The following is a 25879-nucleotide window of genomic DNA, read 5'->3' as shown; positions in this document are numbered from 1 at the left end:
ATGAAAGTGAATCTTCACAGCTGCCCAGTGAGGCCATACTGGATTGGCGATACAAGATTCCGACATTAAGGCACGATCTGTCGTTAGAAGGCCAACTGATAAATTGAAGTCTCGTGAACGTTTGTCGCATGAAATGTCACTGCTAAGGTGTTGTTCGTTTCTGGTTCTTATTTAATGAATTGGACTCTGGCTGCAATTTTAGGTTTGGTGTCCGCCAAGACCTTTTGATTTTACTAAAATGATATGTATAATGTATTTACTGAGAGGGGTTTTCAGCCACCTTTCTTCATCCATTGTTCTGTTGTCATTCACATCTCGGTTCCACCCACTACAGCATGTGGCATGGGGCAGTAATTCAGCCTACTTCAGCCACTGGCTATTTTAACTTTGAGTGAATCCATTTTGCTCTGTCACAGTGAGCACATCCACACACAAGGTAGTTCGCTTCAATACCAGTGTTTTTGTTGTTTTTTCTTTATAATGACTTTAGTGTTGGTTTAGTGTTTTAGAGAATGACCTGAAAACTGGCCATATTCCATGCTTTATCAGTTCCTGTCACCTGCCAATGCTGTCTGTAAATTCCTATTGAAGTCTCCTTTCTTTATCTGACTGCTGGTATGTAACGGCATAACAGATTGAATCCATTTGAAACTGTTCTGTAATAAGATAGCCTCTTTTTTACTGTGCGTGCAGTACACAAACTGAAAACTTCAATGTTATGGATGTGAATTTATAAGCAGACAATTCTTCAGAACACATTTATTCTGGACTTAATTTCACCAGTGGTTCTTCAACAAACTTTGCCCAAAAAGAAAACAGGACTTCATTGTGTTTTATTGGCAGCATTTGTTCTTTCCTTCTTTCTTTTCTTCTTTCTTTCCTTCCTTTTCACCATTTCTCTTTCTTTCAGCTTTCCTTCTCTTTATTTCTTTCTTTGTTGCTTTCTTTCTCGCCTTCTTTCTTTCCTTTCTTTTCACCATTTTTCTTTCGTACTGCTTTCCTCCTCTTCTTGTTTTCTTTCTTCTTTTATTCCTTCGTGTCATTCTTTGTTTCTTTCCGTTCTATCCTTTCTTTCATTCCCTTTTCCCTTCTTTTGTGCTTTCTTTCTTGCCTTCTTTCCTTTCTTTCTTTCCTCATTCATTCGTTCTTTCCTTATTTCTTGCTTGCTTTTCTTTTTTCCTAAATACTCTTTTTTCTTTCCTTTTTCTTCCTTTTTAGGTCTCGCTCTCGAGACCTATTGTCGCCGAGATGCCTCTCAAGGGAGACAGACCGGGGCACACGCAGCGATTGGGGTCGGGGTCTGTGGACGAGCTTGCGCAGACGCACACACACACGCACACACACAGACACGCGCGCGCACACACCCCGCCGCTGCCGACCCCCCTTTTCTGAAAATACTGAGAGGTATGAACACTACCAGCGCGACGTCCGTATAATAATGTATAAGTCATAAAGAGTTGAAAAACAAAATTACTTTTCCGCTGCAAGCATTGGCTACGCAAAACATTATTTTAACTTTTTAGTTTCACTTTCATTTTACTGTAAAAAGGCCTCGCGGAGAATTCGCTACAATATTAGGAATTTGCGCCTCCCCCCTCCGCCCCGTTCCCCAAATAAGTACATCAGGAACAAACTAAAACCAATATCTATAGATTTAAACTTGGCTCTCTCCCCGAAACCTCAGCACTCCTCTATACAAAAAAAAAACGAAGGAAGGCCGTGTTATTAAATGCGCTGGCGTTGCAGCGCGCGCCCCGCATGCGTGCTCCCCCCCCTCCCAGCGCTGCAGGGCCATGGCGCACGGGCGGGCACTCACCTGTTCTGAGACGGCCTGGAAGATGCACGAGGCGTCCTTGGCGGTCAGCTTGCGGTACAGCCCCAGAGAGCCGAGGAAGTCGTCCATGGTCACGTCGTTGAGGGACTTCTGCCCGAAGTACTTCTTCATTCCCCGCTGCATGGTGGCGGTTGGATACTGCGGGCTGGGTCTGTGCTCTGTGGCCGCCCCCTCTCACGGCCCTTAATCAGGGCTCAGGGGCTGCACATTTGGGCAGGAACCTCGCACCTGCGCGCACGACGCGCCGCGGCCTCTGCGCCCACAGGCCTGCCCAGTGAGCGTCCGACCTCCCAGGCAGCAAGCATGTCGTCTGTTTTGCAGCCAGCCCCCTCCCCCCAAACGTGCACCGCCCCACCTTTTTACAAAGTTGCAAACCTCGGATGTTTTTGTGCTCCAAAGAAGGCACGTCAAGACGTTTGTTTATAAAGCACTCATTTAAATGTCTTTGAAACGAGGACTGCAAGGCATTAGTCTTTAAACTGTGACGTATGCTAGTTAACAGTCTATATGGACCTATTTTCGTCACACCTGCTCATTCACCCCCATCATACCTGTGTGTGGCCGCTTCGGCGTTCCAACAGGCCCAGTACCTATGGTGGTATAATTTAGCGTTCTCCAGCCGGAACTTTACCATACTCGAAATATAGTTACATTCCATTGCCTTCTATTAATTACCCCCCCAGCAAATTCACAACGTCCCCTTAGTTTGCCCTGTTGCCCTGCTTTAACTTAAGTGGAACAAGTCTCACCCCCCCCCAGCAAACCTTATTGGACGCTTGACATGAGCACCAGTTTCATTACACATGGACACATTCTTTATATGGTGTAGATTGACTGTGCAGCTTTCACACAATTATGTAGCCATCACTAGTGAGGGGCTATGTCTCTGTCCACACATTGGAAGCCAGGAGTACATGTTTTGATAGGGCACAAGTTTTGTGTTTCCGCAAAAAAAATACTTCCGCAAAAAACATACTTACCCTCCATACAGCTGGGATTATATTGTTTATTTATCCTGCTGCCTCATCTTGAACTTTGATGGACATACACATGACATTGGAATGCTATTAAAGTGTCTTAGACAAATGGAAAATTAATTTTGTTTTTCTTTGGCAGCAGCAGAGATGGCAGGAGGACTGTCATTATCCTACATGGAGTTTAGGTGTGACTTGGCAGTACCAATGTCACCTGACATTCTCACCTACACCAATATTACCTAAGCCAGTAGGTAGTTAGAATTAGGATGTAGTTTCTATAGGAAGAGCGTTTTTTTCATTTGCCAATAACTTTGGCATCGTTTGATTAATTTTCCCGAAATTTTTAAAGCTAGTTTGACACTCACTTCAGCTGCTGTCTTGAAAGTTTTGTGGTGCTCCTTCAAGCGGGAGGCTGAGAAAAGGGAGGAGAGCCCCCAAAATGCATTTTCCCTGTATTACTTTCCATATTATTGATACACGGCTACAGACCAAACGGCTGAACAGAATGACACCTAATTTGGCAGAAAGGTAGATGTCGGATCAGGGAAGTGCCTGTTTGTGATATTGTCAGAGGCAGCTCCTCCGCTAAGGCGGAGGAGCATCACCCACTGATTTTATGCAGTGTAAATAAAGGAAACATAAAATGATAATAACACAGTTTCTGTGCTGTTTTGCGTGGATGGCTGATCTGTTCTCAGAGCAGGGTAAGGAAGGAGTGGTTTGCCCGCTCCTAGTGTGCAATGACTGTTTGGCTGGCCCTATGGGGCGGCCCAAACAGTCATGCGCACTATGAATGTTCTCCATACAGGCTGCATTACAGCCTGCATGGAGAAAATGCCCAGGCCCACAGTCTCCATCTGAGTGCCGAACCACGGCACTCAGACCAATCACAACGCTGCATTGCAGCGGTGCGGTTCGTCAGGGGAGCCTATGTGCTTACCAATCACAACGCTGCAAGTTGTGATTAGTCAGGGGAGCCTGGGTGCTTCCTGTTCGGTGGAGTCCTGACATGGAAGAGAGACATGGCGGCGATTAGGTAAGTTATTTTTATTTTTTATACCTCACACCTGCCCCGCCACCCCCGAACGGTGCCGTCCGCCACTGAATTTGGTGTAAATCCGTTCAGTAGTTGTGGAGTTATTTAAAAAAATTCCAATTGTATATATAGGGACGCAGGGTATATGCGATACCGCCCGATCTTGTGCTGAGATCTAATTGGCTGCCAACAATTCAAACCAGGAGGTGTTGGAAGCCATCTTGTGGCTCAGCTTGAATCGAGTCACAGAAAAGTTTTTGCAAAAAAAGAAAAGGGGGCAGGGTAGAAACACCTTGATCCCCTAGGCCTCCTGGGGGTGTGGGGGTCCCACAGGAACCCACAGGGCCCCAAAAAAAATTCAGCTGAAGTGCTGCTGGATCCACGGTTCGCGCTGAAAATTTAAAAAAGAAAGGAGGGGGATTGCACAGCCTCCCCCTCCTCCTGGGGCTCGTTGTGAGGCAGCTGACAGAGTATAGAAAGTATAACTAGACCAGCCAAGTCGCCCCTACGGTTTCTCTTATAAATCAAAGTTCCCTCTCCTTTTCAGCAGGATCCATGCTTGATTCATCTACAGGAATCACAGAGGTCCTACCCTAGTTAGTGCATGTTTCCTTTACGCACCCTGGGCCCTAGCTGTGGGTCGCATTAGGTCTGTCTGTCACCTGTAATCTTTTGCAGCTGTCGTTTGCTGCCCCGAATTGTCTGCTCCACTTCAACTTTAAAAATGAGTCACACACGCGCATGTTTGATTCGGTTGAAATTATTATTTTTTTTTGCAGATTTATATAGCGTGAACTCGGCCTGAAGGTATTGGGGCACTTTATAGGAGCACCAGTTATTGTTACACAAGGACACATTCATTATTTAGTAGGCATGGGAGATTAAGTGATTTGCCCAGAATCACCGGATGTGGAGTCAATCCCAGTCTCGAACCTTGGTTTCCCAGCTCCAAAGTCGGCAGTCTAGCCGGTGAGACCACATCCTCTCCCGTTTTCTCCATTTGGTTAAAAACACGCACTAAGTATTATACTGCGTCTTACCTGCCTGGATCGATGAATGAAATCAGGCATCCCGTAATGGAAAGCAGCCTTGTTATTAACAGGCCTGTTGATTCCTGTCCATTAACACTTTTTTTTAAACTTTCTTTTTCATACCAGGCCCTTCTGAAATAAATCACAGGCTGCCAGCGTGAGGCCCTTGTTTACCTTTCTTTCATCGCAGAAGGCAAGCTGCGCTTCCCTAGCTAGCTAAGCTTTCTAAGGGCTGCCTCTTACATCAACAAGCATTTGCAATGCATTAGGTCTCGCAGTTACACGAGTTAAAGCTATTGGCATTGTAAATGACAATGCCAATAGGCATTGTTATTTGCAATGTCAATAGCTCAAACTCGCGTAAATGCGAGACCTAATGCATTGCAAATGCTTGTTTCTTCATTTCTTTTCTGTCTTATTTGCCTCCTTTTCCTTTTCTTCCTTCTTGCTTTCTTTCCTGCTTTCCTTCATTCTTTTTTTTTCCTTTCTTGCTCTCTTTCTTGCAGTCTTTCCCGCCTTTCTGTTTTCTTTCCCTCCTTCTTTCTCTTTCAGTCTTTCTTTGTCTTTCTCTTTCTCCTTCTTTCCTTTCCTTTCCTTCTCTTCCCTTCTTTTCTTTACTTCTGTCTTTACTTCTCTCCTTTCCTTCATTTCATTGTTCTCTCTTTCCTTTATTTTTTCTCTTTTCTGTATTTCCTTTATTTTTCATTCATTGTTTTCGTCTATCCTTTCTTCTTTCTTGCCTCTCATGCCTTCCTTCCTTCTTGACTTCCTTCCTTTCTTTATTCTTTCCTTCTTTCTTTTTATTTCCTTCCTCTTTTTTCTTATTTCGTTCCTCCTATTCTTCTTTTCTTTATTTTCGTTTTTTGTATCCCTTTATCTTCTTTCCTTCTTTCTTTTTTCCTTCCTTTATCTTCACTTCCTTATTCTTTCTTCTTTCCTTCCTTTTTCTTCCACGCCTTTTTGTTTCTCTCTCTCTCCCTCATAACCCAACTCCCTCCTTCACTCAGCAGAACGATTGCCCTTTTTAGGTCTGTGTTACCAAAGAACTTTTATTTTTACAAAAAGTATGTGTATGACGTAGTTACTTATAGGAGTTTTATCCACAATTCATCCATTTATCTGTAGTTGTACTATTCACATTTTTCTCCATACCACTGTTGAATACATGAAGGAGCAATGTGCTAGACCGCTTTAGCCATTTCACTATGAGTTACAGCATGCTGCCCATTAACAAGGGGAGCACAGCCACAAATAAAGTAGTTTCCTTCAGTGCCAGGGAGTACCATGGTAATGTGAGTTATTTTATTTAATGTTTTTAGACAAAAAATATTTTTGCCTTTAGTTAAGTTTTTTTTAGTTCGATTGATTAATCCATAGCAGCTTCCCAAACGATAAATCTTTGCAAAAACCATAGCAAAACGAGATTTGCCAAATGGCTGGTGGAGAATGCCAGACTTATTGGCTTTGCCAGTGCTTGTTTCCCACAGTCACTTTGAATATTCAGCCCAGTAATTGTTAATTTGTCTCCAGAGATATTGCAGCCCATAGCCCCCAAGTAGATCGATGATATGTTTGACATCCATAGAAGGTCCTCCATTTTAAAGGGCTGCTGTGTACAACCTTGGGTTTGGCCTAAAGTGTCACACGATACCTGGAGCGCTTAGGTATTATACTTGCCCTCCAGATAACTAATCTCCGAGGTTTAGCCCCAGATTTCATAGTGTGCTGATTGTTGATGAAGCATGAGCCCTGATTACAATATGCCTTACACCCTGGGGGCAAATTGTGCGCTGCGTAATTGCTGATTGCATGAATTTAGTGTTTACTTCAGCAAAGCTGTTGATCGCATAGTAAGGGATGAAGTCTAAAGTTTGTACTTGTCTTTTTTCAGGAGCTGTTTCTGACCTGCTTGAAAAGCAAAGTTTCCAAACGAACAGCAGTGCAGATGGAAGAGAAAGGATTAAGGACCTTCATACAGAAAGGTACCTAAGATGTTTGCATTGTACTGTATTGTAGCATTTGTGTTCAAATGCACACTGCTTGACATGGTCTGAAAGTAAACCTGCCGACTGAATCGAATAATGTTATTTTTCGTTCTGCATGTTCAATGTAGAGAGAAAAAAACACAAAAGCTTTCTCTCAATGTAACAGTTGTTACCAACCACCACTCCGTCATATATCCTTAATATGGGACCTAGCCTCTATATTAAACGAGGGAAAACTCTGGCCCTCTTATGAGTTCAGTGTGATTCCTGTTTCGTCCAGAAACACTGTTTTGGCAAATGCATGGGACGAGGAATACAGCATCTCTGCAGCGCCCCCACACCCAGACATTTCAGGGGGTCAAAGCGGGTGAAATCTAGGTGTATGAGGGTGGGAAATGGGGAATTATCAGAGGTCATCAAACACTGTTTTTCCCAGCACCACAGTCATTTCCAATTCTTCAGGGGAGTCTCAGGGTACAGTTTGTAATCCTGCGGTTTCCTGCATCCTAATTTACGGTACGTGTGGTATTGGTAATTTTGGGAGTGGAAATACTGATGTAGTGTCCCCCTGTAACTGGCGGGGTACAAAGCATATGGAGCTTCTCAGGGGACCTGTCAGGCGAGTCTCCCCCAGAGGAAACCATCCCATGCTTACCAGAGTGGTGAAATCGAGGACCGGGTATGGCAGGGGTTCCCCGCCAAAGACTTCGACTGTAAACATATATACTTTTTGAGATCCTTGTTCAGAGCCTCGACTTTGGAGACAGGCATTCTAAAATACTCCATCTCTTATACATGGCTACGTTGCACTTTAATTACCACCTTGTGAGATCAGCCGCTTGCAGGGTGTTGACGAGGGTGCATACATGAAAGTGAATCTTCACAGCTGTCCAGTGAGGCCATACTGGATTGGCGATACAAGATTCCGACATTAAGGCATGATGTGTCGTTAGAAGGCCAACTGATAAATTGAAGTCTCGTGAACGTTTGTCGCATGAAATGTCACTGCTAAGGTGTCGTTTCTGGTTCTTATTTAATGAATTGGACTCTGGCTGCAATTTTAGGTTTGGTGTCCGCCAAGGCCTTTTGATTTTAGTAAAATGATATGTATAATGTATTTACTAACAGGGATTTTCAGCCACCTTTCTTCATCCATTGTTCTGTTTTCATTCACATCTCGGTTCCACCCACTACAGCATGTGGCGTGGGGCAGTAAGTCAGCCTACTTCACCCACTGAATATTTTAACTTTGAGTGACTGCATTTTGCTCTGCCACAGTGAGCACATCCACACACAAGGTAGTTCCCTTCAATACCAGTGTTTTTGTTGTTGTTGCTTTATAATGACTTTATTGTTGGTTTAGTGTTTAGAGCCTGACCTGAAAACAGGCCATATTCAATGCTTTATCAGTTCCTGTCACCTGCCAATGCTGTCTGTAAATTCTTATTGAAGTCTCCTTTCTTTATCTGACTGCTGGTATGTAACGGCATAACAGATTGAATCCATTTGAAACTGTTCTGTAATAAGATAGCCTCTTTTGTACTATGCGTGCAGTACACAAACTGAAAACTTCAATATTATGGATGTGAATTCATAAGCAGACAATTCTTCAGAACACATTTATTTTGGACTTAATTTCACCAGTGGTTCTTCAATAAACTTTGACCAAAATGAAAATAGGACTTCATTGTGTTTTATTGGCAGCATTTGTTCTTTACTTTGTTTCTTTCTTTCTTTCTTTCTTTCTTTCTTTCTTTCTTTCTTTCTTTCTTTCTTTCTTTCTTTCTTTCTCTTCTTCTTTCTTTCCTTCCTTTTCACCATTTCTCTTTCTTTCTGCTTTCCTTCTCTTTATTTATTTCTTTCTTGCTTTCTTTCTCGCCTTTCTTTCCTTTATTTTCACCATTTTTCTTTCTTACTGCTTTCCTCCTCTTCTTGCTTTCTTTCTTCTTTTATTCCTTCGTGTCATTCTTTCTTTCTTTCCGTTCTATCCTTTCTTTCATTCCTTTTCCCCTTCTTTTGTGCTTTCTTTCTTGCCTTCTTTTCTTTCTTTCCTCATTCATTCGTTCTTTCCTTATTTCTTGCTTGCTTTTCTTTTTTCCTATATTCTCTTTTTTCTTTCCTTTTTCTTCCTTTTTTCTTCATTTCTTCCCTGTCTTATTTGCCTCCTTTTCCTTTCCTTCCTTCTTGCTTTCTTTACTGCTTTCCTTCTTTCTTTTATTTTTTTCCTTTCTTGCTCTCTTTCTTGCAGTCTTTCCTGCCTTTCCTTTTTCTTTCCCTCCTTCTTTCTCTTTCAGTCTTTCTTTGTCTTTCTCTTTTTCCTTCCCTTCCCTTTCCTTTCCTTCTTTTCTTTACTTCTGTCTTTACTTCTGTCCTTTCCTTCATTTCATTTTTCTCTCTGTCCTTTATTTTTTCTCCTTTCTGTATTTCCTTTATTTTTCCTTCTCTCTTTTCATCTTTCCTTCCTTCTTTCTTGCCTCTCATGCCTTCCTTCTTTCTTGACTTCCTTCCATTCTTTATTCTTTCTTTCCTTCTTTCTTTTTATTTCCTTCCTCTTTTTTCTTATTTCGTTCCTCCTATTCTTCTTTTCTTTATTTTCGTTGTTTGTATCCCTTTATCTTCTTTCCTTCTTTCTTTTTTCCTTCCTTTATCTTCACTTCCTTATTCTTTCTTCTTTCCTTCCTTTTTCTTCCACGCCTCTTTGTTTCTCACTCTCTCCCTCATTACCTAACTCCCTCCTTCACTCAGATGAACGATTGCCCTTTTTAAGTCTGTGTTACCCAAGAAGTTTTTATTTTTACAAAAAGTATGTGTATGACGTAGTTACTTATAGGAGTTTTAGCCACAATTCATCCATTCATCTGTGGTTGTACTATTCACATTTTTCTCCAACCCACTCAAGCATACATCAAGGAGCAATGTGCTAGACCGCTTTAGCCATTTCACTATGAGTTACACCATGCTGCCCTTTAACAAGGGGAGCACAGCCACAAATAAAGTAGTTTCCTTCAGTGCCAGGGAGTACCATGGTAATTTGAGTTGTGTTATTTAATGTTTTTAGGCAAAAAATATTTTTGCCTTTTAGTTAAGTTTTTTTTTGGTTAGATTGATGAGTCCACAGCAGCTTCCCAAACGATAAATATTGGCAAAAACCATAGCAAAACAAGATTTGCCAAATGGCTGGTGGACAATGCCAGACCTATTGGATTTGCCAGTGCTTATTTCTCACTGTCACGTTGAATATTCAGCCCAGTAATTGTTAATTTGTCTCCAGAGATATTGCAGCCCATAGCCCCCAAGTAGATCGATGATATGTTTGACATCCATAGAAGGTCCTCCATTTTAAAGGGCTGCTGTGTACAACCTTGGGTTTGGCCTAAAGTGTCACACGATACCTGGAGCGCTTAGGTATTATACTTGCCCTCCAGATAACTAATCTCCGAGGTTTAGCCCCAGATTTCATAGTGTGCTGATTGTTGATAAAGCATGAGCCCTGATTACAATATGCCTTACACCCTGGGGGCAAATTGTGTGCTGCGTAAATGCTGATTGCGTGAATTTAGTATTTACTTCAGAAAAGCTGTTGATCTCATAGTAAGGGATGAAGTCTAAAGTTTGTACTTGTCTTTTTTCAGGAGCAGTTTCTGACCTGCTTGAAAAGCACAGTTTCCAACCGAACAGCAGTGCAGATGGAAGAGAAAGGATTAAGGACCTTCGTACAGAAAGGTACTTTAGATGTTTGCATTGTACTGTATGGTAGAATTTGTGTTCAAATGCACATTGCTTGACATGATCTGAAAGTAAACCTGCCTACTGAATCGAATAATGTTATTTTTCGTTCTGCATGTTCAATGTAGAGAGAAAAAACAGAAAGCTTTCTCTGAATGTAACAGTAGTTACCAACCACCACTCCATCATATATCCTTAATATGAGACCTATCCTCTCCATTAAACGAGGGAAAACTCTGGCCCTCTTATGAGTTCAGTGTGATTCCTGTTTCGTCCAGAAACACTGTTTTGGAAAATGCAAGGGACGAGGAATACAGCATCTCTGCAGCGCCCCCACACCCAGACATTTCAGGGGGTCAAAGCGGGTGAAATCTAGGTGTATGGAGGGTGGGAAATGGGGAATTATCAGAAGTCATCAAACACTGTATTTCCCAGCACCACAGTCATTTCCAATTCTTCAGGGAATCTCAGGGTACAGTTTGTAATCCTGCAGTTTCCTGTATCCTAATTTACGGTACGTGTGGTATTGGTAATTTTGGGAGTGGGAGCACCGATGTAGTGTCCCCCTGTAACTGGCGGGGTACAAAGCATATGGAGCTTCTCAGGGGACTTGTCAGACGAGTCTCCCCCAGAGGAAACCATCCCATGATTACCAGAGTGGTGAAATCGAGGACCGGGTATTGCAGGGGTTCCCCGCCAAAGACTTCGACTGTAAACATATATACTTTTTGAGAACCTATTTCAGAGCCTTGACTTTGGAGACAGGCATTCTAAAATACTCCATCTCTTATACATGGCTACGTTGCACTTTAATTACCACCTTGTGAGATCATCCGCTTGCAGGGTGTTGACGAGGTTGCATACATGAAAGTGAATCTTCACAGCTGTCCAGTGAGGCCATACTGGATTGGCGATGCAAGATTCCGACATTAAGGCATGATGTGTCGTTAGAAGGCCAACTGATAAATTGAAGTCTTGTGAACGTTTGTCGCATGAAATGTCACTGCTAAGGTGTTGTTCGTTTCTGGTTCTTATTTAATGAATTGGACTCTGGCTGCAATTTTAGGTTTGGTGTCAGCCAAGACCTTTTGATTTTACTAAAGAGGGGTTTTCAGCCACCTTTCTTCATCCATTGTTCTGTTGTCATTCACATCTTGCTTCCACCCACTACAGCATGTGGCGTGGGGCAGTAAGTCAGCCTACTTCAGCCACTGACTAGTTTAACTTGGAGTGAATAAATTTTGCTCTGCCACAGTGAGCACTTCCACACACAAGGTAGTTCGCTTCAATACCAGTGTTTTTGTTGTTTTTTCTTTATAATGACATTAGTGTTGGTTTAGTGTTTTCGAACCTGACCTGAAAACAGGCCATATTCAATGCTTTATCAGTTCCTGTCACCTGCCAATGCTGTCTGTAAATTCCTATTGAAGTCTCCTTTCTTTATCTGACTGCTGGTATGTAACGGCATAACAGATTGAATCCATTTGATACTGTTCTGTAATAAGATAGCCTCTTTTTTTACTGTGCGTGCAGTACACAAACTGAAAACTTCAATATTATGGATGTGAATTCATAAGCAGACATTTCTTCAGAACACATTTATTTTGGACTTAATTTCACCAGTGGTTCTTCAATAAACTTTGGCCAAAATGAAAATAGGACTTCATTGTGTTTTATTAGGAGCATTTTTTCTTTCTTTCTTTCTTTCTTTCTTTCTTTCTTTCTTTCTTTCTTTCTTTCTTTCTTTCTTTCTTTCTCTTCTTCTTTCTTTCCTTCCTTTTCACCATTTCTCTTTCTTTCTGCTTTCCTTCTCTTTATTTCTTGCTTTCTTTCTCGCCTTCTTTCTTTCCTTTCTTTTCACCTTTTTTATTTCTTACTGCTTTCCTCCTCTTCTTGCTTTCTTTCTTCTTTTATTCCTTTGTGTCATTCTTTCTTTCTTTCCGTTCTATCCTTTCTTTCATTCCTTTTTCCCTTCTTTTGTGCTTTCTTTCTTGCCTTCTTTTCTTTCTTTCCTCATTCATTCGTTCTTTCCTTATTTCTTGCTTGCTTTTCTTTTTTCCTATATTCTCTTTTTTCTTTCCTTTTTCTTCCTTTTTTCTTCATTTCTTCCATGTCTTATTTGCCTCCTTTTCCTTTCCTTCCTTCTTGCTTTCTTTACTGCTTTCCTTCTTTCTTTTATTTTTTCTTTCTTGCTCTCTTTCTTGCAGTCTTTCCTGCCTTCCCTTTTTCTTTCCCTCCTTCTTTGTCTTTCAGTCTTTCTTTGTCTTTCTCCTTCTTTCCTTTCCTTTCCTTTCCTTCCCTTCCCTTTCCTTTCCTTCTTTTCTTTACTTCTTGCTTCACTTCTGTCCTTTCCTTCATTTCATTTTTCTCTTTCCTTTATTTTTTCTCCTTTCTGTATTTCCTTTATTTTTCCTTCTTTCTTTTCATCGTTCCTTCCTTCTTTCTTGCCTCTCATGCCTTCCTCCTTTCTTGACTTCCTTCCTTTCTTTATTCTTTCCTTCTTTCTTTTTATTTCCTTCCTCTTTTTTCTTATTTCGTTCCTCCTATTCTTCTTTTCTTTATTTTCATTGTTTGTATGCCTTTATCTTCTTTCCTTCTTTCTTTTTTCCTTCCTTTATCTTCACTTCCTTATTCTCTCCCTCATTACCTAACTCCCTCCTTCACTCAGCAGAACGATTGCCCTTTTTAGGTCTGTGTTACCCAAGAACATTTATTTTTAGAAAAAGTATGTATATGACGTAGTTACTTATAGGAGTTTTAGCCACAATTCATCCATTCATCTGTGGTTGTACTATTCACATTTTTCTCCAACCCACTCAAGCATACATCAAGGAGCAATGTGCTAGACCGCTTTAGCCATTTCACTATGAGTTACAGCATGCTGCCCTTTAACAAGGGGATCACAGCCACAAATAAAGTAGTTTCCTTCAGTGCCAGGGAGTACCATGGTAATTTGAGTTGTTTTATTTAATTTTTTAGACAAAAAATATTTTTGCCTTTAGTTAAGTTTTTTTTTGGTTAGATTGATGAGTCCACAGCAGCTTCCCAAACGATAAATATTGGCAAAAACCATAGCAAAACACGACTTGCCAAAAGGCAGGCGGACAATGCCAGACCTATTGTCTTTGCCAGTGCTTGTTTCTCACTGTCACGTTGAATATTCAGCCCAGTAAATTGTTAATTTTTCTCCAGAGATATTGCAGCCCATAGCCCCGAGTAGATTGATAATATGTTTGACATCCATAGAAGGTCCTCCATTTTAAAGGGCTGCTGTGTACAACCTTGGGGTTGGCCTAAAGTGTCACACGATACCTGGAGCGCTTAGGTATTATACTTACCCTCCAGATAACTAATCTCCGAAGTTTAGCCCCAGATTTCATAGTGTGCTGATTGTTGATGAAGCATGAGCCCTGATTACAATATGCCTTACACCCTGGGGGCAAATTGTGTGCTGCGTAAATGCTGATTGCATGAATTTAGTATTTACTTCAGCAAAGCTGTTGATCTCATAGTAAGGGATGAAGTCCAAATTTTGTACTTGTCTTTTTTCAGGAGCAGTTTCTGACCTGCTAGAAAAGCAAAGTTTCCAACCGAACCGCAGTGCAGATGGAAGAGAAAGGATTAAGGACCTTCGTACAGAAAGGTACTTTAGATGTTTGTATTGTTCTGTATTGTAGCATTTGTGTTCAAATGCACATTGCTTGACATGATCTGAAAGTAAACCTGCCTACTGAATCGAATAATGTTATTTTTCTTTTTGCATGTTCAATGTAGAGTAAAAAAACAAAAGCTTTCTCTGAATGTAACAGTAGTTACGGTACGTGTAGTATTGGTAATTTTGGGAGTGGGAACACCGATGTAGTGTCCCCCTGTAACTGGCGGGGTACAAAGCATATGGAGCTTCTCAGGGGACTTGTCAGACGAGTCTCCCTCAGAGGAAACCATCCCATGCTTACCAGAGTGGTGAAATCGAGGACCGGGTATCGCAGGGGTTCCCCACCAATGACTTTGACTGTAAACATATATACTTTTTGAGAACCTATTTCAGAGCCTTGACTTTGGAGACAGGCATTCTAAAATACTCCATCTCTTATACATGGCTATGTTGCACTTTAATTACCACCTTGTGAGATCAGCCGCTTGCAGGGTGTTGACGAGGGTGCATACATGAAAGTGAATCTTCACAGCTGTCCAGTGAGGCCATACTGGATTGGCGATGCAAGATTCCGACATTGAAGCAGGTTGTGACGTTAAAGGTCATATGACTAAGGGCCAGATGTATCAAAGGGTTTTACCCATTCTGTGTCTATGGGAAAATGTGTTCATACATATGGCCCAAAGTGAAGTAGCCTGAACGTTTGTCGCATGAAATGTCACTGCTAAGGTGTTGTTCGTTTCTGGTTCTTATTTAATGAATTGGACTCTGGCTGCAATTTTAGGTTTGGTGTCAGCCAAGAACTTTTGATTTTACTAAAATGATATGTATAATGTATTTACTAAGAGGGGTTTCAGCCACCTTTCTTCATCCATTGTTCGGTTGTCATTCACATCTTGCTTCCACCCACTACAGCATGTGGCGTGGGGCAGTAAGTCAGCCTACTTCAGCCACTGACTAGTTTAACTTTGAGTGAATCCATTTTGCTCTGCCACAGTGAGCACTTCCACACACAAGGTAGTTCGCTTCAATAACAGTGTTTTTGTTGTTTTTTCTTTATAATGACTTTAGTGTTGGTTTAGTGTTTAGAGCCTGACCTAAAAACAGGCCATATTCCATGCTTTATCAGTTCCTGTCACCTGCCAATGCTGTCTGTAAATTCCTATTGAAGTCTCCTTTCTTTATCTGACTGCTGGTATGTAACGGCATAACAGATTGAATCCATTTGAAACTGTTCTGTAATAAGATAGCCTCTTTTTTACTATGCGTGCAGTACACAAACTGAAAACCTCAATATTTTGGATGTGAATTTATAAGCAGACAATTCTTCAGAACACATTTATTTTGGACTTAATTTCACCAGTGGTTCTTCAACAAACTTTGCCCAGAAATAAAACAGGACTTCATTGTGTTTTATTGGCAGCAGTTGTTCTTTCCTTTCTTTCTCTTCTTCTTTCTTTCCTTCCTTTTCACCATTTCTCTTTCTTTTTGCTTTCCTTCTCTTTATTTCTTTCTTTCTTGCTTTCTTTCTCTCCTTCTTTCTTTCCTTTCTTTTCACCATTTTTCTTTCTTACTGCTTTCCTCCTCTTTTTGCTTTCTTTCTTCTTTTATTCCTTTGTGTCATTCTTTCTTTCTATCCGTTCTATCCTTTCTTTCATTCCTTTTTCCCTTCTTTTGTGCTTTCTTTCTTGCCTTCTTTTCTTTCTTTTCTCATTCATTCGTTCTTTTCTTATTTCTTGCTTGCTTTTCTTTTTTCCTATATACTCCTTTTTCTTTCCTTTTTCTTCCTTTTTTCTTCATTTCTTTCCTGTCTTATTTGCCTCCTTTTCCTTTCCTTCCTTCTTGCTTTCTTCCCTGCTTTCCTTCTTTCTTTTATTCTTTCCTTTCTTGCTCTCTTTCTTGCAGTCTTTCCTTCCTTTCCGTTTTCTTTCCCTCCTTCTTTCTCTTTCAGTCTTTCTTTGTCTTTCTTTCTCCTTCTTTTTTTCCTTGTGTCTTTCCTTCTCTCCTTTCCTTCATTTCTTTGTTCTCTCTTTCCTTTATTTTTCCTTCTTACTTTTTTTCTTTCATTCTTTCTTGCCTCTGATGCCTTCCTTCTTTCTTGACTTCCTTCCTTTCTTTATTCTTTCCTTCTTTCTTTTTATTTCCTTTCTCTTTTTTATTATTTCGTTTCTCCTATTCTTATTTTCTTTATTTTCGTTTTTTGTATCCCTTTATCTTCTTTCCTTCTTTCTTTTTTCCTTCCTTTATCTTCACTTCCTTATTCTTTCTTCTTTCCTTCCTTTTTCTTCCACGCCTCTTTGTTTCTCTCTCTCTCTCCCTCATTACCTAACTCCCTCCTTCACTCAGCAGAACAATTGCCCTTTTTAGGTCTGTGTTACCTAAGAACTTCTATTTTTACAAAAAGTATGTGTATGACGTAGTTACTTATAGGAGTTTTAGCCACAATTCATCCATTTATCTGTGGTTGTACTATTCACATTTTTCTCCAACCCACTCAAGCATACATCAAGGAGCAATGTGCTAGACCGCTTTAGCCATTTCACTATGAGTTACAGCATGCTGCCCTTTAACAAGGGGAGCACAGCCACAAATAAAGTAGTTTCCTTCAGTGCCAGGGAGTACCATGGTAATTTGAGTTGTTTTATTTAATTTTTTTAGACAAAAAATATTTTTGCCTTTAGTTAAGTTTTTTTTTTGGTTAGATTGATGAATCCACAGCAACTTCCCAAATGATAAATCTTTGCAAAAACCATAGCAAAACAAGATTTGCCAAATGGCTGGTGGACAATGCCAGACCTATTGGGTTTGCCACGTTGAATATTCAGCTCAGTAATTGTTAATTTTTCTCCAGAGATATTGCAGCCCATAGCCCCGAGTAGATTGATAACATGTTTGACATCCATAGAAGGTCCTCCATTTTAAAGGGCTGCTGTGTACAACCTTATGTGTGGCCTAAAGTGTCACACGATACCTAGAGCGCTTAGGTATTATAATTACCCTCCAGATAACTAATGACAGAGGTTTAGCTCCAGATTTTATTGTGTGCTGATTGTTGATGAAGCATGAGCCCTGATTACAATATGCCTTACACCCTGGGGGCAAATTGTGTGCTGTGCAAATGCTGATTGCATGAATTTAGTATTTACTTTAGCACAGCTGTTGATCTCATAGTGAGGGATGAAGTCTAAAGTTTGTACTTGTCTTTTTTCAGGAGCAGTTTCTGACCTGCTTGAAAAGCACAGTTTCTAACCGAACAGCAGTGCAGATGGAAGAGAAAGGATTAAGGACCTTCGTACAGAAAGGTACTTAAGATGTTTGCATTGTACTGTATGGTAGCATTTGTGTTCAAATGCACACTGCTTGACATGATCTGAAAGTAAACCTGGGATTTTGACCCGTTTTTATCCAAACATTACGGAACTGTTACCATGGATCCTCGGCCCATATTCTTTTAAATGGAATTTTGACTTCAAGTTTTTTCATCCAAAGAGGAACCAGGCAGGGTTGCCCGATGTCGCCTCTTCTGTTTAACATTTATATAGAACCACTGGCACAAGCCTTTAGGTTGGATGATTTAATTCAAACTTTTAGGTCAGAACAATATAGTTGTAAGATAGCCTTGTATGCAGACGACCTAATCCTATATACAAGTGATCCCGAGGGGGCTATAGCCCGGACGGAGGCGCTTTTGACTAGCTTTGGGGCCCTGTCTGGTTATCTAGTCAATAGGTCAAAGACAGAAGCAATGTGCTGTAATCTGGACCAATGGTCCGGTACAGTCAGTACGGAGTTTTGATATTTAGGGATCTATATAGTCAAAGCCTTGGAAATGATTCCCCAGGTAAATTTGAATAGAGTTACCAAAGAAATAGACCGCCTTTTTAGTTGATGGAGGAATCTTCATTTAACCATTTGCGGAAAAATTAATTTAGTAAGCTTTCCTATTTATTTTCTACTATACCTCTTTACTTTTCCAAATAAGAGTATTAGTAAGGTGCAGAGTAAGATCGGGAGTTTTGTGTGTGGAGATAAGGGGGTTCAGTTAACTTAGAAGAAGTTAAGACGTAGACTCATTAAAGGGGGGCTGGCCCTTCCCGATATAAACCAATATAACAAGGGGAACCCCTGGCCGATTAATGTAGGTAGGAAATCAGGGAAAAAATAAAGTTTACTAAGAAAAGAATATTTCTCTACCTATATATTTCAATATGTTCACAGTATCGTCTATTTAGGTATTGACACTCTGACTGGACCAACGGACAGACCATTTAACATGAAAGAAAAGGATAGGATAGAATGAATATCCTTTTCTTTCGTGTTAAATGGTCTGTCCGTTGGTCCAGTCAGAGTGTCAATACCTAAATAGACGATACTGTGTACATATTGAAATATATAGGTAGAGAAATATTCCTTCTCGATATCAGACTGTATGCGGTAGCTTTCCAGTTTAAAAGCATTCGGATGCTACTCGTGAAACCAGAGAAGTCAGTCTGGGGTAAGTTGCTGGGAGAGATGGTGAGAGCTGAAGGAGGTGGAGGGGGCCAGGCCTTCTTATATAAGTTTGGCGCTCCTAAATTCTTTAAGCGAGTTCGCCTGAAGGTCTTGAGGGCAGCCTTGGAGCTTTGGTATAAGGTCAGGCTCAAGTGGGGTATAGGATACTATTCTGACTTTGCCCCTATTTGGGATACGCCTGGAACTTCTGACTGCCTTAAAGACAGTCTGGCATTACCTATTAAGAGGGCTGGTATTAACACCTGGTCGGAGCTGTCAGATTCCGAGGGGATTCACCCCTGGGAATATCTGCGAACTAGGATAGGCGTTGGATTTTCCAGATTTAAATATCTGCAGTTAGAGTCTTGGGTTAATGCGAAAAAAGGGGAAGTTAGAGGAAACCGGGAAGTTGAAAGGTTGTGTCAAACTCTCCACACATTGAAGAGGGAGATCTCAGTATGGTACAATTATTTATTAGATGCTGAAGATCAGGAGACTCCTTTCTCAGAGATGGTGTGGACTCAAACCCTCTCGGTCCCTCAATAGTTTCCCTCTTTGAGCCATCCCTGAAGGTATTATATAAGCAACTTAAACCTGCTTGCTTAAAAAAGAACTACTTCTTTGTTATAAGTAGACTGTATTATACTCCAGCGAAGATTGCCAAATTTGTTTCATCTCCCCCCAAAGCCCCCCCCCCCCCCAAGTGCCCGAGATGCCTGCTACCTTCGGCTAATGATCTACATGTTTTGTTTTGAGTGTCCAGAACTGGAAATTTTCTGGAAGGAGGTTGGTGATTTACTCCGAGACATTTTTAAGATTAAAATCAATGTTAATATGTCACTTGTTATCTTTGGTGACGATGGTACAATATGCCAAACAGTCTCACAGCCATTGAGAGGTCTATTGTTATATCCGGTCCTCATGGCCCGGAGAGAGATTTGTAAGAGATGGAAAGACCCCCAATCACCAAAAAGGGAGGACTGGCTTAATGCCTCGTTTGCTATGGCCGGTTTGGATTACGAAAGCGCAGAGGATAAGACATCTAACATCTGGTATCCTCTTATGAGCTGGGGCCGTAGTTTGCGATTAATATAATTGGTCCAATGATTACATCAAGCTCCCTTATGAAAAAGGCTTTGGTCGGGGGACCAATGTGAATGCGGAAAGCCTGGAGGCCCTCAGATCGTTAAAATGGTTTTATAAGATCCGCTGAGACTTGATTGGTGAGATGAGGACTAAAAAAACAAAAAAAACAAATGTACACTGCTTGACATTATCTGAAAGTAAAACTGCCTACTGAATCGAATAATGTTATTTCTGATGGATACATCTGCCAGTGGATTTCTCACCTTGTGAATATCCCCTCCGCCAGCATTCTACGGAACTTTTTTCCCCAGCTCCCTACGCCGACGTGGACATCATAATACCTCGGCTCCGCTCGCGACTTCGTATGACGTCACCGGAGCCATAAGAGAGCCACGTCGGCGTGATGACGTCAGTTCCCTTTTTTCCGCGCCGTCGATGCGTAACGGTTTTCCAGCACTCTCCTGCTATTTTGTAGTCTTGTAGTGGGTTACTGTTTTTGGAGAAGTGATGTCTTCGACAAGGAAGTCGGGTTTTAAACCTTGTAGGGAATGTGGGGGCCACATGTCCATGACTGACCCCCATGAGGATTGTTTATGGTGCCTTTCGTCGGACCATGATGTGGATGACTGCTCCAGCTGCAGAAAAATGAACCCCAAGGCCCTGAAGGAGAGGGAGGCGAAACTCTTCATGGCCAAGGCGAAGAAGGAAAGAAGAGGTAGGAAGAAGGAGAAATCGAGGCCGGAGTCATCGACTTCGCACTCTTCGAAGTCGAAGAAACATCATAAGAAGAGGAAACATAGCTCTCGGCGCCGGTCTTCGAGGAGTAAGGCTTCGAGGTCGCCGTCGCCTCGGTGTCGAAGCAAGGATGTTATATCTCCATCGCCATCTCCTTCTCGAATGTCTCCAGAGAGGTCACCTTCGCCGAAGCAGACTCCGGGCGCGGTCCCCGGTGCAGTCCCCGGCGCAGTCACCGGCTCAGTCACCGGTGCCAGTGGAGTCTCCAGCTTCTGACGCCGAACCGGATCAGGAGGAAGAGCCTTCTCCAGAACCAGCTGAGCCTGCGGCGCCAGTTGAGGACACTTCGGCTCCGGTTCCTGGTACTCCTCGACTGGATCCAGGGCCAATCCCATATCCGCAGTTCCCGATTCCGGGTGCAGATTCAATGCATTTCCTCAATGCGATGTATGGGATTTTTCAAAGGGCTGCCTTCCCATCCGGCGCACCATCTGGTCCCGTGGGTCCTATAGCATACACTTTAAGAGTGCCGCAGCATTATGCTCAGGCTCCCTTTATGCCCTTTTTGCCGATGGCTCCTTTGTGGCAGTTTCCGGCGCCGTCTGGTCATCCATCCCGGCTTCGTCTGGATCAGCTTTCTTCGGAGCCTTCCTCGATGCCGTTGCCGACTCCTTCGGCTCCACGCCCGGCGCCGCCGACTCCACGTTCGGTTCCTCCAACTCCGCGTACGGCGCCACCGATGCCGGTTCCTTGGGTCCGTTCTAGAAGAGAGGCCCAGAGGGTTTTGGAAGAGGAGCGTTATAGGGAGGAAGTGGAAGAAGGTGAGGTTGATGGATCCTCTGATGAGTTTGAAGGCATTCAGGATGCTAGTGGTCTTGATACTACTCCGGATTGGGAGCATTCTTCTACTAGGTCTTCACAACCACAAGAAGTGGCCCCTTATCATTCAGTCATCAAGAAGGCTGCAGAGTTGCTGGACTTACAGTTGCCCTCTGCAGAGTATAAGCCGAACCTCCTAACTGAAGTCCTGCATTCACCATCTTTGATTGTTGAGCCCTTGTTGCCCTTTAATGAGGCTATTTTAGAGCCTGTGATGGACGTTTGGCGCAAGCCACTTTCTTTGCCTGCAGTCTCCAGGCAAGTGGCAAGGAGGTATAGGGTGGCTCCGGGTGATCCAAGCTTTCTTCCCACCCTTCTCCAGAAAGCCTTGTGGTGCAAGCTTCATGCTCGAAGCATTCTTCAGGCGCCTTCCCTCAAACACCTGCGGATAGGGAGTCTAAAAAGACTGATCAGACAGCCAAAAAGGTCTTTTCTTCAGGAAGCATGGCGCTTAAATCAACCAATGCCACTTGTTCATTGGGACATTATGTTCATGCGCTGATGGACTCTATGAAATTATTAGCTCCTAAGCTGCCAGAAGAAGAGAAAGCCTCTTTTATGGAGGTTGTCACGGACACTCAGGCTGCTGCAAGGCAGGTTATTCAGTCGGGCCTAGACACGGCTGATTCTGTGGCTAGAATAAGGGGGTCTTCGATAGCCACTAGGAGGCAAGCATGGCTTCGTTCTTCCGGCTTTTTGGCGGATGATCAGGCCACCCTGGTCGACTTGCCTTTTGATGGGGAGAAGCTGTTTGACGAGAAGGCTGATTCCGCCTTGCAAAGGTTTAAAGATAGCAGGGTTACTGCGAAGTCTTTGGGTTTACAGACTCCTGTTAAGGGATTTGGACTCAGGAAATTTAGAGGATTTGGGAGGTCCTCATTTCGTTCCTTCCGGCAACCTCAGCAGCAGGAACAACAGCAGCAGCAGAATCCCCTCTATAGGTCGTATAGAGGGAAAAAAAGGGGTAGGAGAGGTTCTGGCCGCAACCCATCTTCATCTTCAGCCTCCTCTGCTCCCAATGAGGCTTCGGGGAAGCAGCCCTAGATCCCCCATCCTACATCATGTGAGACCGGTGGGGGGTCGAGTGTCCCACTTTTTGCGAGGTTGGAAATCTGTCACGACCGACCTTTGGGTTTTAAACCTCGTGGAGAATGGGTACGGCCTTCCCTTTCGGGAGTTTCCTCCCCCTTACCCTCCTTGCCAGGGTTTCTGCTCGGAAGACCATCTGCTTCTTTTGCAGAAGGAGGTCCTTGCTTTACTACAAAAAGGTGCGATAGAGGTGGTTCCGGAGCAGGAAAGCCGTCAGGGATGCTACTCCCGGTATTTCCTGATTCCCAAGAAGGATGGCAGATTGCGTCCGATCCTGGACCTCAGAGTCTTGAATTTTTACCTGAAACAGGAGAAATTCAAGATGCTGACCCTTGCACAGGTTCTTCAAGCGTTGCAGCAAGGAGACTGGATGGTGTGATCGACTTGCAGGATGCGTATTTCCACGTCCCAATCCTGAAGTCGCACAGGAGGTATCTCCGTTTTACGGTTGGGTCGCAACACTACCAGTTTGCGGTCCTCCTGTTTGGTCTTACTACCGCACCTCGAGTCTTCACGAAGGTGATAGCAGTGGTGGCTGCTCATCTCAGGAGGTCGGGGATTCCAGTATTTCCCTACCTGAAAGCAGAGTCCCCAGAGATGGTGCTACATCATCTGCAGGTAACATCTCAGCTGTTATTCGACTTGGGTTTTTCAATCAATGTGCCCAAATCTCAACGCAACCTGTTCATAGGGGCGGTACTGGACACTACTGTGTGTTGAGCATATCCTACTCCTCAAAGAATTCTCGACATTCAGGAGATGATTCCTTTATTCCACAGTGGAGCGGTTGTTCCAGTTCTGAAGGTCCTTCGACTGCTCGGTCTGTTCGCCTCCTGCATTCTTTTCTTTTTTGTTTTTAATTTTCTTTATTCGGTCCGAAAGACAGCTACACATCATACATACCATGTTACTAATTTGTATTATTTTTCCAGCAGTGCAAATCAGAAACAAAAAAACTGTCAGTGTGCGTTAATAATACATTTGACAAAGATATACAATTCCCAGCTGCCCACGGAACTACCATTTCTACATTGCATGACATCCACAGTCTCAACTCCAGTTTCATCAGCGTACCATTTTAAAATAGGATAATAAAATGTTTGACACCTGGGTTATGGACAGCCGTCCCCCCGGACAAACAGAGAGAAGAAGAAGCCACATCCAAATGTCATTTGTGTCTATATCGTGTCATCTATTTCTATATCTACAGTGTTTACCTGCATGTTTAGAAGATATTGTTTCAGTGGCTCCCAAAAATCTCGAGGTCTTGACAAAAGAGGTAGTTCTTCCGAATACGTCTCCATGATTTCCCTATAATATGACATGTCCGTGAGCCAGTCCTTTAACCTGGGCGGCCTTTTACTACCCCATCTAATAGCCACCCGTCGTTTTGCGAGTAAGAGTGCTACCGCCAGAAACTTTTGCCTCCTCAAAAGTTTCAATTTATATATCCCCAATAAGCATATCAGGGGCGTGTTTGGAACCTGCTCCATCAGCATTTTGGTTATCACCCCCGTAACTTCTTGCCAATAAGTATGTATCATAGGACATGCCCACGCCAGGTGCAGGAAGTCAGCTTTCAGCGCATTGCACCTGTGGCACCTATCATGTTGTCTTAGGCCATATCTATAAAGTTGAGTCGGTGTGTAATAAAATTGGTGAAGAAATTTAAAGTGTATTATCCTTAGGTTGCAGTTTGATGTCAGTAGTTGTAGTTGTGTGCAACTATATTCCCAGTCCCGCTCCTCCATCTTGTCTCCAAGCAGTGTCTCCCACTTTGCTAGAGATCTGGTGTCTACTTCGCAGTGCTCTGATTGCGCCGTGTTGTATTTCTGCCTAGTTGGTGCTGCTAGTAAAACCTGTAGTGTCTTTAACGTTGGTGGCTCCGCCGGGTAAGTGTTGTAGAGCTCTCTGATCACTGCTTGCAATCGCATAAGGGCAAAGACTTTCAGTGGTGTGTTGTGTATGCTTAGTGACGGGTCGTTTCTTTGTATAAATCTACCATTTGGAAAAATATCTTTCATAGTGCATATTTCTCTTGTGTGACTTATAATTTGGGATGGCTAGTAAGCGGGAGCGCTGGGGCATACACCATACACCAGCAGCTTGTTTGCCCTACTTGCCAGTGTATACCACGCCTTTGATGTGCAAATCACGGGTTGTATCGCATTCCTATGTATATGTATGTGGGCCTCGGGTTTGATATGAAAGTCATCAGTGGAGCTGGTTGTATACTGTCCGTTTCCACGGCCATGTGTGCAATGTATCCATGCTTTTGAGTCCAGCAGTGAGCATGTTGCGCTTGCGCGCAGTGGTAATATAACTGCAAGTCCGGTGCTACGAAACCACCCATATGGTATGGCCTCGTGAGCACCGTCCAGCTGACCCTAGCCCGCTTGCCTGCCCAAGTCAGTTCCTGCATTACAGATCGCAGTTTTACAAAGAAGGCGTTCGTCAGCCAGATCGGGATGTTAGTGAAGAGGTATAGGAATCTAGGTAATACAATCATTTTCTGCAGCGCTATCCTATCTGCTAATGATAGAGGCAGTTGTGCCCATCTTGCGACTTGTTCCTCCAGTTTGAGCATTGCTCTGCCGTAGTTTTCCCTTATGACAAGGTCTTGGTCTCTGTGAATCCCGCCTCCTGCATTCTTGTGGTCAACCATGCACGCTGGCACATGAGGGCACTCCAGTGGTGCCTACGCAGGCAGTGGTATCAGCACAACGGAGATATCAGGGAGTCTGTGAGGATCTCCAGAGAAGCTGCAGGGGATCTGTCTTGGTGGAGCGTGGAGGGCAATCTGTCTCAAGGAAAGCCCTTTCATCTTCCTCCATCGGTGGCCACAGTGATGTCTCCACCCTGGGGTGGGGTGCTCCTCTGGGAGATCTGGAGATCAAGGGTCTTTGGTCTCCAGAGGAAAGGTTGCTTCACATCAACCTTCTGGAATTGCGGGCTATACGTTTGGCGCTCAAGGCCTTTCTCCCTTCCCTTCGCGGTCAGTCGGTTCAAGTCCTGACGGACAACACTACCGCGATGTGGTATGTCAACAAGCAGGGAGGAGTAGGGTCGTATCGTCTCTGCAGGGAGGCGTTAAGGCTCTGGTCCTGGGCTCAGGATCATCAGATTTGCTTGATGGCGAATCATTTGACCGGGTGCTGAATATACGTGCGGACAGTCTCAGTCGGCAGTTCTCGACCGACGAGTGGAGGCTTCATCCGGAGGTGGTTCGTCACGTTTTTCGGACGTGGGGAACTCCTCGGATAGACCTATTCGCCACCCGCGAGAACGCGCATTGCCCGTCATTCTGCAGTCTCCAGTTTCCGTTGCAGGGGGCGTTGGGGGATGCGTTTCAGTT

General features: G+C 43.1%; 1 long non-coding RNA gene across 3 annotated transcripts in view; it reads left to right on the top strand.

Moving 5' to 3' along the window:
* Positions 1 to 25879, top strand: part of LOC146798134 (uncharacterized) — a 234646-nt gene that overhangs the window by 103071 nt on the left and 105696 nt on the right. For all 3 annotated transcript variants that reach the window (XR_014968618.1, XR_014968620.1, XR_014968619.1), the window contains exons 4-7: positions 6770 to 6860; positions 10496 to 10586; positions 14142 to 14232; positions 17456 to 17546. This is a non-coding gene — a long non-coding RNA (uncharacterized LOC146798134). The remainder of the gene's footprint in view (positions 1 to 6769; positions 6861 to 10495; positions 10587 to 14141; positions 14233 to 17455; positions 17547 to 25879) is intronic.

The sequence above is a fragment of the Triturus cristatus genome, chromosome 9 (assembly GCF_964204655.1).
Source record: "Triturus cristatus chromosome 9, aTriCri1.1, whole genome shotgun sequence".
In the NCBI taxonomy this organism is placed as follows: Eukaryota; Metazoa; Chordata; class Amphibia; order Caudata; family Salamandridae; genus Triturus; species Triturus cristatus.
This window is presented reverse-complemented; position numbering and strand designations above follow the sequence as displayed.